Source organism: Sciurus vulgaris (assembly GCF_902686455.1).
Source record: "Sciurus vulgaris genome assembly, chromosome: 12".
Taxonomy (NCBI): Eukaryota; Metazoa; Chordata; class Mammalia; order Rodentia; family Sciuridae; genus Sciurus; species Sciurus vulgaris.
Genome location: NC_136473.1, coordinates 80,392,468 through 80,406,233, shown reverse-complemented (window position 1 = coordinate 80,406,233; position 13,766 = coordinate 80,392,468).

The following is a 13,766-nucleotide window of genomic DNA, read 5'->3' as shown; positions in this document are numbered from 1 at the left end:
TTTCAAGTAAGCTTTGTTTCTTTAGAGAGTTTCCAGTTCTCTGCAAAATTATCCATCTTGTCTTTTATTTCCTCAAACATAGTAAGCACAGTTATTTCAAGGTGTGTTTCTGATTACTCCGATATCCAAAGCCCTTATGGTTCTGTAGCTGCTTTTTGTTACTTCTACTGATTTGCAGTCATATAGCTTTGTCTCAAGGGCCAAGTTCAATTTTATATCTATTTTTCTGTTTTATTGAAGTAAACTTACCTCTAGTGTAATGTATTTTGTTTTTTTCAGTGCTGGGGGTCTAACCCAGAACTTCATACATGCTAAGCAAATGCTTTACCAATGCGCCACACACTCAGCCCTTAATGTATTCATCTTAAGTGTACAGTTAAATAAGCTTTTATATAGCCCACATCTCTATCAAGTTACAGAAAAATTTTATTAGTCCTTAAAGTTCCCTGGTACACTTCTCTTTTAAGCCGCAAACTCCCACACCAAAGTCACTGATTTTATTCCGTCATCATAGATTAGTTTAGTGTTTTAGAATCAGATGTAAACAGAGTCATAAAGTATCGGCCCTCTTGTGTCTGGCTTATTTCAGTCCACAGTGTTTCTGAGACTTATCCACTTTGTTTTGTGTATCAGTAGGTTTCGTTTCTTCTCATTTCAAGAAGTCATTCATTTATAAATATACCACAGTTTATTCCTTCTCCTGTTCATGGACTTGGGTTGTTTCCAGTTTGGGGTTTTTATGAATGTAAACTTGCTATGAATATTCATGTGTAAGTCCCTTCCTGGACATGTCTCCATTTTCTTTGAATAAATATATAGGTGTGAAATTACAGAGTCATTGGTGAGCTGCATATTTAATTTTATAAGAAACTGCCAATTTTCCAAAGTAGTTGTTTGTACCACTTCACACATTTAAGGGCATGTATGAGGTCTCCATTATGTCAAATGCTTGCCAAGTGCTGCTGCCAGTCTTTCTAATTTTAGAAGTTCCAGTGGGCATGTAGTGATTTGTCAATGTGGTTGGATTCTTCTTTCCCTGCTGAGTAATGATGGTGAGTGATTTTTCATGTGTTTATTGTCCACTCGCATATCATTTATAAAATGCCAGTTCAAGTCTGCCATCCACATCCTCAATGAGTTGCTAATTGAATTGTGGGCGTCTTTATATATTGTGGGTAGAGATCCACTTTCAGATGTATATGCTGGGAATGTTTTCTACCGATTTGCGGTTTTATTTATTTGTGTTCTTAGCTAGAGTCATTTTTTAATTGTGGTTAAAAAAAAAGAACACAAATTTTATCATCTTAACCATTTTACTAATTCTGTCTAGTTATATGAGCGAACTCCAGAATTTGTCCTTTTCATATTTATCTTAATTTATTATTTTTCTTTTGTATTGAGACATAATATTTGTACATCTTTATGGGATACAGTATGAAGAATCAATACATGTGTACAGCAGGTGATGGTCAAGGGTAACAAGCACTCCTGTCTCCTCCAATGCTAATTATTTCTATGTGCTGTGAACTTTCATACTCTTCCAGGTATTTTGAAATACATCTTTCCATTCCTCCTGCCCAGAGCCCTTCCTAGTCCCTAGGAACCATTATTCTATCCCATTCTTCTATGAGATTGGCTTTTTAGTTTCCACAAATAAGGGATAACATGTGTTTTTCTGTGTCTGGCTTATTTCACATAACATAATGACCTCCAGTTTCAAAGGACGGGAATTAATTCTTTCCATGGCTGGATAATATTTCATTATAGAGTTTTTTCTTCTTACAACAGTGAAACTCTATACCCACTAAACACTAATTTCTCCTCCAAGTCTCGCTGAGCTCTTGGAGACAATCACCTTTGCACTTTATGTTTCTGTGATTTTTGACTCAGATACTACATATTTCATTATTGTATGTATTTGCCCTTCTGTGACTGGCTTACTTCAGTCTACTTGAGGTGCATGCATGTTGTGCCATGTGATGGGATGTCTTTTTTAATTTTAATTTTAATTTTTTTTGGTACTATGGATTGAACCCAGGGGTGCTTAACCATTGAGCCACATCAGTCCCTTTTATCTTTTATTTTGAAACAGGGTCTCCCTAAGTTGCATAGGGCCTTGCTAAATTGCTGAGGCCGACTTTGAACTTGCGATCCTCCTTTCTCAGTCTCCCAAGTCACTGGAATTACAGGCAGGCGCCACCACACCCAGCAACAGGATTCAGGATTTCTTTTTTAAGGAATGTGTATATACCACATTTTCTTTATCCATTTGTTTGTTGCTTTCTCCTCTTGTTTTTTTATGAATAATGTGCTGATGATCATGAATGTGCAAATATCTCTTTGAGGTTTGTATTGGAGGAAATGAGATTGCTGGATAATATGGTAAGTCTACTTTTAATTTTTTGAGAAATCTCTGTACTGTTTCCCAAATCGATGCACCATTTTACATTCCCATGAACCAACTTCTCTAGGGTTTCAACTTCTCCATATCCTTGTTATTTTCTGTTAATAGTGGTTGTTCTAAGGCCATCTGTGAGGTGATATATTGCTTCCCTTTGTTTATACTCTATAGATATTTTCTTGGTTGTTAACATTGAAATTACATTAAACAAAACATCTTAATGTTAGAGCAAACTATTTTTTATGGACACAATGTGGTGGTTTCCTTTTTAAAATTTTTTTAATTGTTGATGAACCTTTTATTTATTTATTTATTTATTTATTTGTTTGTTTATATGGGGCGCTGAGAATTGAATGCAGTGCCTTACAAAGGCTAAGCAAGTGCTCTACCACTGAGCTACAGTGCCAGCCCCTGGTTTCTTGACTAAATTCCCTTGCTTTGAAATCCTCCTTGTTCACTTGTTTGCCTCTGTGTGTGTGGGGGGGGGGGTGGTGGTGAGTGTATACACACAGATACATATACATATATTTTAAAAAATTTTTTTCGAGATAGGTTGCTGAGGCTGGTCCCAAACTTGTGATCCTCTTGCCTCAGCCTCTCCTACCACTGGGCTTACAGGCATGTGCCACCACACCTGTGCGTGGCTTAAAAGCACTCTTTCATTCTCAACCATCGAATAAGCAATTTCAACTGTGGAATTCATATACTTGTTGGCTATTTGCATGTTTTCTTTTGAGAAATATCTGTTTCGGTCTACTGCCCCTTTTAAAATCAGTTTTGTTGTTCTTGTTTTATTTTTTGTTTAGTGTCACTGAGCCTTTGAGCTTCCTCATTTCTTCTGGATATTAACCCCTTGTTAAATGCATAGTTTGGAAACATTTGCTCCCATGCTGTCATTTATCTCTTCACTCTGTGGATTGTTTCCTTTGCTGTGCAGAAGCTTCGTAATCCCATTGGTCTAGTTTTGCTTTTGTTTCTTGTGTTTTGGGGTCTTTTCCAAAACATACTTGCCTGTTCCAATGTCCTGATGCATTTCCCCTATGTCCTCTTCTGGCTTCGTAATTTCAGGTCTTACATTCAATTCTCTAATACATTTTGAGTTGATAGTTGATATTGGTGAGAAATGCGGGTCTAGTTTAATTTTTCTGCATGTAGATATCCAATTTCCCCAGCACTGCTTATTGAATCAGATTACTTCCTTTTATTCTTGTATTCATTATCAAAAATTGATTGTTATTTTTATGCTTCTGCTTTTAAAATTCTTTGCCAGATGTAAAAGTGATTTATTCACTTATGTTACAATATTACCAGATTCTATACCTATGTGTTTACCCTTATCAGGGAGTTTTATATTATATATGATTTTTGTGTTGTATTTTATCATCATTTTGACTCAATTTGAAGGACTCCATTCAGCATTTCCTGTAGTCTTAAATTCCTCTTTGTCTTCGAAGCACAATTTTACTGGATATAGTGCACTCAATAGTAAACTTTTTCTGCCAGTACTTTGAATATATCATCCTAGTTCCTTTTAGCCTATAAGGTTTCTGCTGAAAAATCTGCTGATAATCTAATAGAAGTTCCCTAGTATACAATGAGTCAGTTTTCTTTTGTTTTCTTTTCCCTCCCTCCCTCCCTTCCTTCCTTCCTTCCTTCCTTCCTTCCTTCCTTCCTTCCTTCCTTTCTGGTCTGTAACTTTTGACAGTTGGATTACGTTGTATCTTGGTGTTAAGTCCCTTTATATTTATCCTAGTTAGAGTTCTTTGAGCTTCTTGAATTTGTATGTATACTTGTTGCTTTAAATTCAGAATTTTCAACCATTATTTCTTCAAATATTTTCTCAGACCCTTTCTGTCTTTGTCTATTTTTCCTCTAATACCACACTATCTTGATAATTTTTTTTTAGATTTTTTTTTGCACTGGGGATTGAACTCATGGGTACTTGACCACTGAGCTAGATCGTCAATCCTTTTTATTTTTAATTTTGAGACGGGGGTCTTGCAAAGTTGCTGAAGATATTGCTAAGTTGCTGAGGCTGGCCTTAAACTTGTGATCCTCCTGTCTCAGCCTCCTGAGTTGCTGGGATTATAGGCATGACCTTCATGCCCAACATTAATGTGGATTTATGATAAATTTTGAAATCACAGTCTTCTAATACTTTTAGAAGATATTTGTGGCTATTCTAAGCACTGCACATTTCCATACAAATTTCAGAATCAGTTGTTAAATACTGCAAAGAAATTTGATGAGATTTTGATTGGGATTGCATTAAATCTCTAGATAATTTGAGGGAATTGACATATATGGTCCCCTGCCCCCGCCCCCCCCCCACACACACTATGAATTGAACTCAGGGGCACTATGCCACTGAGTTAATTTCCCAATGCTTCTTATCATTATTTATTTATTTATTTATTTATTTTTGAGATGGGGTCTAAATTGCCAAGTCTGGCCTCGAATTTGCAATCCTCTTACCTCAGCCTCCTGAACTGCTGGAATTATAGGCATGTACCACCACTTCTGGCTACATAGTCTTCTGATTAATAAATATGTATGTCCTTTTCTTGAAATCTTTTTAAAGCAACTCTTAGCAAAGCTTTATAGTTTTCAATGTAGAGACCTTACATAAATTTTGCTGAATTTATCTATTTTGTTTTCCATGTTATCATAAGTGACATTTTTATAAGTTTCATTTTCTGGCATTTGCTATTAACATAAAAATACAGTGGTTTCTGTATATTGTCCTTGTATCTTGAGCTCTTGCTAAATTCACTTACTAAAGCTAGTGGTTCTTTTGTAAAGTTCTCCAGAATTTTCTACATACACAATCATGACATCTTCAAATAAACAGTTTTACTACTTTTTTTTCAATCTGTATGAACTTTATGTTTTTTACTTGTCTAAATATATCAAAACCAAATTATATAAAATATTGAACAGAAGTCACCGGGGCCATTCTTGCCTTCTTCCCCATGTTAGAGATAAGGCAGGGGCTGGGGTTGTGGCTCAATGGTAGAGTGCTTGCCTGGCATGTGTGAGGCACTGGGTTCGATTCTCAGCACCACATATAAATAAATGAGTAAAATAAAGATCTATCAACATCTAAAAAAATATTTTTAAAAAATGAATAAGGTATTCAATCTTCCACTAGGAAGTATGATGATAGTTATATATATATATACACACACACACACAAACACACATGTATTCTTCCTTTTTAGATTGAGAATGTTTACTTCTATGCCTAGTTAGCTAAGGTTCATTTTTTTAAAATTATAAATGAGTGATGCATTTCATCCAAAAGCCATTCTTCACCATTTTATACAATTTGCTGATTTTTATCCTTTAATCTGTTAATGTGGCGAGTTACATTTTTTTAAATGTTGAGCTAACCTTGCATTCCTAACATAAACTCCACGTGGTCATGTGTTATTGCCCTTTTGTTGGATTGACTTTGCTAATATTTTGTTGAAGATTTTTGTGTCTTTTTATGGAGGATGTTTATCTCTTAATTTCTTTTCTTGTAAGATCATTTTTTACTTTGTTATTATGGTTATGCTCATGAAATGAGATGGGGCTGGGTGCAGGGGCACACACCTGTCATGCCAGGAGGATCAAAATTTCAAGGCCAGCCTCAGCAACTTAGTGAGACCCTGCCTCAAAATAAAAATAAAAATGGGGATACAGCTCAGCAAAAAAAAAAAAAAAAAAAAAAAGAGTGTTTCCTAAACACCTAAATAGTTTCTGAAGTATTTGGCATTATTTCCTCTTCAAATATTTGACAGAATTCACTGCTGAGGCCATCTGCCATATGTGCTGGAGAGCTTTTTCTGTAGGAAGTTTTTAAATTAAACATTCAATCTCTTTAAAAAATATTAAGTTATTCAGATTTTCATATATTTTTTCTGTTTTTAGTAAGTTGTACTTTTTAAGGAAATTTTTAGTTTTACCTAAATTGTCGATTTTATTGGCATCAAGTTGTTTGTAGTCTCTCCCCAAGCTCCTTTTAATGTCTATAGGATTCGTTGGGGTGTCTGTTTTCATTCCTGTTTTTCCGCCCTCTTTTTCTTGATGGGCTTATAAGGGTTTAATCAATTTTATTAGTCTTAATGAAGACACTTCATCCGGGTGTGGTGGCACACAACTAACCCCAGCAGCTTGGGAGGCTGAGGCAGGAGGTTCACAAGTTCAAAGTCAGCCTTGGCAACTTAGCAAGGTCCTAAACAACTCAGTGAGACCCCGACTCAAAATAAAATATAAAAAAAGGCTGGGGATGTGGCTCAGTGTTTAAGCACCTCTGAGTTCAATTCCCGGTACCAAAAAAAGAAAAAAAGAAAAAAAAATACTTTCTATTTTGTGGGGTTTTTCTCTAAAATTTGTTCATTTTCTATTTCAGTGATTCAGGCTCCTGTTTAAATTATTTCCTTTCCTCTGCTTACTTACTTTACTGTGTTCTTCTTTTTATCTCTGTAACATGGAAATACAGATATCTAAAAAAAATTTTTTTTGTTCTAATTGGTTATACAAGAAAGTAGAATGCATTTCGACACATTGCACGCAAATGGAGCATAACTTCTCATTCCTTTGAACATGGTGCTGAGTCACACCAGTAGTGTGATCATACATGTATATAGGGTAATAATGTCTGTCTCAATCCACTGTCCTTCCCATCCCCCCTCCCCTCACTCCCCTCTGCACAATTCAGAGTTCCCTCATTCTTCCAGACACCACCACCCCCCACGCCACTATGGATCAGAATCTGCTTATCAGAGAAAACATTTGGCCTTCGATTTGTTGGGATTGGCTTAGGAAATACAGCTATTTGATATTTTTTTTTTCTTTTGGAACACTGTCATTTAAAATCACAATTTCCCCTCTAAAGATGGCTTTAGTTATATCCTACCTATTTTATTTCTTTTGTTATTCACTTTGAAATATCTTTTTATTGGTGTACTATAATTATATATAAAGTGGAACTCATTGTCCACTTTGAAATATCTTAAACTTTCTCTTGCCATTTATTTTTTGACATATATACCATTTAGCGTGTGTTGTTTAATCCCCAAGCTTGGAAATTTTTGAGCTCTCTTGCTAGTGATTTCTGGTTTAATACTGTCACTAAAGAAAAGAGTCTAAAACAAAATACCTGAGGTAACTAACTTATAAAGAGAAAAGGTTTATCCAGGCTGGCTCACAGTTTTGGAGGTTCCGGTCTCTGATCAGGTGGACCCCTTGCTTTTAGGCCTCTGGTGGGGGTGGGGATGGCAATGGTGGGGACCGCATGGCAGAACAAACTGCTCACCCTACGGTCAGGAGACAAAAAATAGAGAGAGGAAGGGGCCAGGGTCCCACTGCCTCCTTGGGGGGCACACCTCCAGTGACCTAAGGACCTCCCACAGGCCCCACCTCTCTCAGGTTCTACCACCTCCCGACGGGCCACCCTGGGGACCAGCCTGTAACACACGGCACTGCGGGGACGTTCCACACCCAAACTACAGTGGTGCATGAGAGATGCGCGGAGGCCCGAGTGAGCGAAATGGGCACCTTGAGGAGGTGCGCGGGTCACCTCGGGGCGTCAGCGGGTGGACTGCCAAGTTCTGAGGCGTGACTGAGCTGAGGCTGGGCTTGTGGGAGCTCTATTGTGATTCCACTCACCACTGGTTCCAAGTAGTTTGAGAGCAGGATGAGCACCTGCCCTTTGGCAGGTACCAGGGGATTCCAGAAACTTCTCTGTGCTTTACAGTCTAGCTTCCAGCTTTTGGAGCTATGGGAATATACCACTTGGTGAAGACTGGCAGCAGGCTTTTAGATCTACAGGGAGGCTTCTTTGCTCTGCAATCCGGACCTCCAGCCTTCTGGAGGTCTCTCTGTGCCCTGTAGGGCTGAGGCGGCACGCTCAGGGCATGACCGGAGGACATGTGACCGCTCAGTTCTCCTCTCTGCTCCCAGCAGAGCAGGCGGCCTGTCTGGTCCACAGGGAGGCCTCTGGGCACCCTGCTTCTTCACATCTGGGCAGCCTCTGCGTATTACTCTGTGAGGCCCAGAGTCTCTCAGAGGGTTTTCCTCAGTTAATCACCTGCCCTCAACAGGCCCTGTGTGTCACCTGAGGAGAGGGGCTCTCGGCTCCCAAGCCCTCTTCTGCCCCTTCTCTGGGGAGGCCCATGGACGTCACAGTGAGCAGCACAGACTCTCTCTGAAGCTGAGCTCCTTGAGGTGCTATGCCATCTTGCCACCCACACTGGGTTCCTCTCCCTCATCAATGGCCGCTTTCCCTCCTCCCTATCTGGAAAGCAGCTATGGGACTCATCTTAGGGGTGGCTTATGACTTTCTGGAATTTTAATTTATTTTCGTTTGTTTTGTTTTGTTCTGTTTGCAGCCTCACTTCTGCTCTCTGATGGGCTTTTTAAAGTTATGATTTTTATAGGCGTTCCAGCTAGCATATGATGTTACAACGGGAGCAATGTTCTCTTAGGATTTTCTACCTCCTAAGTGGGAGCGGTACACCCCCCAGCTGTGTGGTTTTTTTTGAATCTTGTTTAGCACATTGTACTTGCAAAACTGTTTGTAGGAATAATTGAGGCCTGGGATGGTGTCATTTTTGTTTTTTTTTTCCTGAGAAAATTATCATTTGCTTCTTCCAAGCCTAGAGAGCCCAGGAGTGCTAGCAGGCTAAAATAATCCAGTTTCAGAAATTGGAGTTTTTCTGGGTCACCCAGCTGACCTTGCTTCTGGGATGCAGCCCTCTAGGATTTAAACCCAAAGTGTGTCTGGATGCATGTGACGGTGTCATCAGACCCCCATCTTGAAGGTTCTAGATTCCACATTTTGTCACTGGCTTCAGTGGGCGGTCAGAAGTAATGCTCAGCCTCTCACAGCCTGTTCTCGATTGCTAACCTCTGCTAAGGGCAAAAGCGCACCCCTGGCCATGAGGTGAGTGGTGTGTTCTTCCCTTTAATCTCCAGGTGCGCAACTTGCCTGCTGCTGTATCAGTTTCCTTCTTGGTTTTGGCTCACAAATCTGTACAGGTTGTTAGTGTCTCTATGCTTCCAAGAGGGTGCTTTAAACTTTCGTTCCTCTCATCTTCTCCTTAGTGGGAGGGCTAGCTCAGATTACCTTGTCTGGGGCTGCACATAGAGCTCAGTGGTAAAGCACTTGCCCAGCGTGCCTGAGCTCCTGGGTTCAATCCCAGTACCACAATTAAAGAAAAAAAGAAGTTAAATCACCTGATTTACTATACCAGAAGCTGCCCTCCTTAGTTAATTCTTTGTTTTTTTCAACCTTCAAAAAAACAAAAGTGATATTTTGCTGGGCATGAAGGCGCACCCCTGTAACCCAGTGGCCCAGAGGATCACAAGTTCAAAGCCAGCCTCAGCAGCTTACCGAGACCCTGTCTCTAAATAAAAAATTAAAAGAACTGGGGATGTGGCTCAAAGGTTGAGTGCCCCTAGGTTTAATCACCAGGACTACCAGACCTCCAACGAAATGGGCAGACACTTCACAGAAGAAGATGCACAGGTGATCAACAAATATATGAAAAAGTGCTCATCATCCCTAGTAATTAGAGAAATGCAAATTAAAACCACCCTAAGATTTCATCTAACTCCAATGAGATTGGCTATTATCAAGAACACAAGCAATATTAAGTGTTGGCGTGGCTGTGGGGAAAAAGGCACATTCATACATTGCTGGTGGGGCTGCAAATTGGTGCAGCTTCTCTGGAAAGCAGTGTGGAGATTCCTTAGAAAACTTGGAATGGACCCACCATTTGACCCAGCTATCCCACTCCTTGGTTTATACCCAAAGGACTTAAAATCAGCATACTACAGAGATACGGCCACATCAATGTTCACAGCTGCTCAATTCACAATAGCTAGATTGTGGAATCGACCGAGATGCCCTTCAGTTGATGAATGGATAAAGAAACTGTGGTATATATACACAATGGAATATTACTCAGCCATAAAGAAGAATAAAATTATGGCACTTGCTGATAAATGGCTGAAGTTGGAAAATATCATGCTAAGTGAAATAGGCCAAGCCCAAAAAACCAAAGGCCCAATGTTTTTTCTGGTAAGTGGATGATACATAATGAGGCGGGGTAGCCAGGGGTGGGAAGAGAAGAATGAAGGAACTTTGGATGGTGTAGAGGAAAATGGGGCAGGAGTGGGTGGGGGAAGGAAAGATAGTAGACTGAGACAGACAGTATTACCCTAGGTATATGTATGAGTACATGAATGGCGTGAATCTACATTGTGTACAACCATAGAAATGAAAAGTTGTACCCCATTTGTGTATAATGGATCAACATGCTGTCTGTAAAAATAAAAAAGATTTTAATTAAAAAAATAAATAAATAAAAGGAAAAGCCTAAAGTTAACAAAGTTAAGTGAATAAGCCAAACTCAGAAAGTCAAGGGGTATATGCTTTCTCTCAGATATGTGAGCTAGAGGGAAAACAAAAAAACAAAACGAAACAAAAAATGAGGGAGAGAATTCCTTGAAAATTGAAGGGAGATCAGTGGAACAGAAGGAGGGCACCAGGGGCGGGGAGGAGAGAAGGAGAGGGAAGGTTCTGGGCGAAGCAGCTGACCAAATTATGTTGTGTGCATGTACAAATATGTAACCATAAAGTCCACTATTATGTACAATTATAATGCACTAAAAACTTAAACCCAGTTTATAATCATGAAATTGTTATTACGCATAATTTTAAGAGTATTTTTCATCATTTTAATTGAGTTTTATGCCATATTAATCACGATTATCTAGTGTGCATTGTTTATTGATTTAATTGTGCTTGGCTTTTTCTTTTACACTTGATTTTTTTTTTTTTTTTTTTTTTTTTTGGACGGAGTTCTTTGTTTTGAATAATGTCTCCACTGGCAGGAATATTCCCTCAAGTAAAAATTTTCAAAAGTCTCTCGCGCAAGAGCTCTCTCCGTCAGCACAGTCCACTAGCATCCTGCACAGTCAGTACTGTGGCTTTGCAGTGCCCAGTCCTCCTGCGGTGGATGCTGGGCAATGTTGCCAGGCCAGCTGGCACGACATGAAACTGTCTGTAGAGGGCACCGGAGATGGAAGGAGTCTTCCGGCTCCCTTTGTGCTTTCCTTCCTACTTGCTCCAGGGTCTCTGAAGCCAGCGGCGCACCTCTCAGCAGTTTCCAGGTCACACCCACGGGTGTCTTCCCAGCTCTTTCTGAGGGTGTCCCATCTGTTAGCCATGAGGAGTTCAGCTGCGCCCTCTTGGGTGGATTCCTGATGAAGGACAGGGCTGACCTACTTGGTTTCCAGGAAAGCCCAGGATACAGCAGCCCCCTGGGGCAGCTTCCTGTCTTGAGCCCTACGTGGCTTTGCCAGAGGTCCAGCCGCATCCTCCAAAAGCAACCTCCTGGGGAATTTTGTGGGCGACCCAGGAGGAGGCTTACAGCCCACCAGCCTGAGCCTGTGGTTCTCTGCCCCGTGTTGGCTCTGAACTGTCCAGGGACAACCCAGAGACCTTCTCTGCTACCTGTAGGGTGCAACCACACCTCCAACAAGGACTAACTCTCAGGCTAAGGGAGCCCCCCTCCCCTTTCAAGTTCATTCCTTCTTTTTTTTTTTTTTTTTTTTCCCATCATCCCTAGGAGATTCTTTAATGTTCTCATTTATTCACACTACAGATTTAATTCCAACTCTGTCACACAATCCCTGTGAGCTATGGGACACTTCTTGGCCTCTACTCCCAATGGAATCTTTATGTTATTAACACCTCGGAGTATTGCACTGGCTTCTGGAATCCACGCAGAGCAAGAATCCTGCAGAATTGCAGATTGCTGGAAGGGTACAATGTGAGATGAGATCACTGCAGAGCAACAGGACGGTCGAACCGTTTGAGAAATGCCCTCAGTGTTCCGTAAGACCTACTTCCACTTCTCCCCCATGTCAGTGGGCCCCTTGTTCCTCTGGACTGCTTGGCTAGCCTCAGGGTCCTTTCTGCCCTCTTTGGTGTCCATACTTGTTAGGTAGCAGGTACACAGAAATGGGGCGAATGTGGAGTTTAAAGGATTAATTCTATAGACTGAGGCATGGACTGTGCTAATTCTTTCTCAGCATGTCTTTCTTTGAAGCAGCCACACCAGGCCATTCTGACCCAGCTGTGGTTTAGAAAGATAACAAACAGTATGTTACAATCCTGGACAAACAAGCTTGTTATTTTCAGGGTTGTTCTTCCTTCTTGGAACTGAGGAGTACAGGTCCAAAAACTCCTCCAACAATAAGAACAGCACAATCCTGGCTGGACCCAGACGAAAGAGGACCTTGTGATCTTTATACAAACCCAAAGGCCTGAGAGTTGCCTTTAGGTAAAAACAGGTGCAGTTCAATTGCCAATCAATAGCTAAGAGGTACTGCTTGGATGAGATTCTCCAGAAATTTCTCCTCCTATCCCAACAAAATGGAACTCACAAAGAAGTGAGTTGTCACTCTTCTCTCTAGGAGGACCCACTGTCCCCCTTGAGGGTGCTTCCCCTCTTCTTTCTCTTCTAATAAACTTCGCTATACTTTTACTTAGTCTCATGCCATGCTTGAAATCCTCTTATGCAAGAACACAAGAGCAGAGAACACAGCACAATCTCTGGTACAATCTTTTTAAAAATTTTTAAGATGTTGCTAGACCTTTATTTTATTTATTTACTTGTGGTGTTGAGAATTGAACCCAGTGCCTCACACATGCTAGGCAAGTGCTCTACCACTGAGCCACAATCCCAGCCCCCTCTGGTGCAATCTTATTTGGTGATCATCTTATTTCCATTATCAATACCCTCTCTTAACCACCTTGCTGCCACCACCTTGCCCAGGCCAGGCCCTGACCACCTAGCCTCTGGGGTGGCTTCCCTAGGAAAGCTATCTCCTATTACTATCCTGGTGCCTGAGGGGCAGAAGCCTCTGACCAACTTGGCTCAGTGTTCCTCCCTCTTCTGCTCACTCCTACTGTCTGTGTCAATCTTAAGGAATTTCCCACCTCTGCTCTGTCATGTACCTGATCTTTCCTGCCAACCTAAGCTGCTTTGATGAAACCTGGCTCTGATCAGTGGAGGGAAAAAAAAAAAAAAAAAAAAAAAAAAAAAAAAACCCCACACAGTTATTTGCATGTATATGGCACCCTCTGCTGGTGAAGTAGAGGTATGTCATGACTGAAATTCAATGAGCAGCATAAGGCCGGAAACAGAAACAGAGGTATCCAAGAAACACTGCTGCAATTCTCTGCTTACCCTTTTCCCTTAGCTATCAAAGTCAATCAACTGACCAACCCACCATGTTTCGACTTCTCACTCTTGTTGAGGTGGTGGTGCTGGGGCTGGGGCCCAGGGCCGTGTGCTCACTAGGC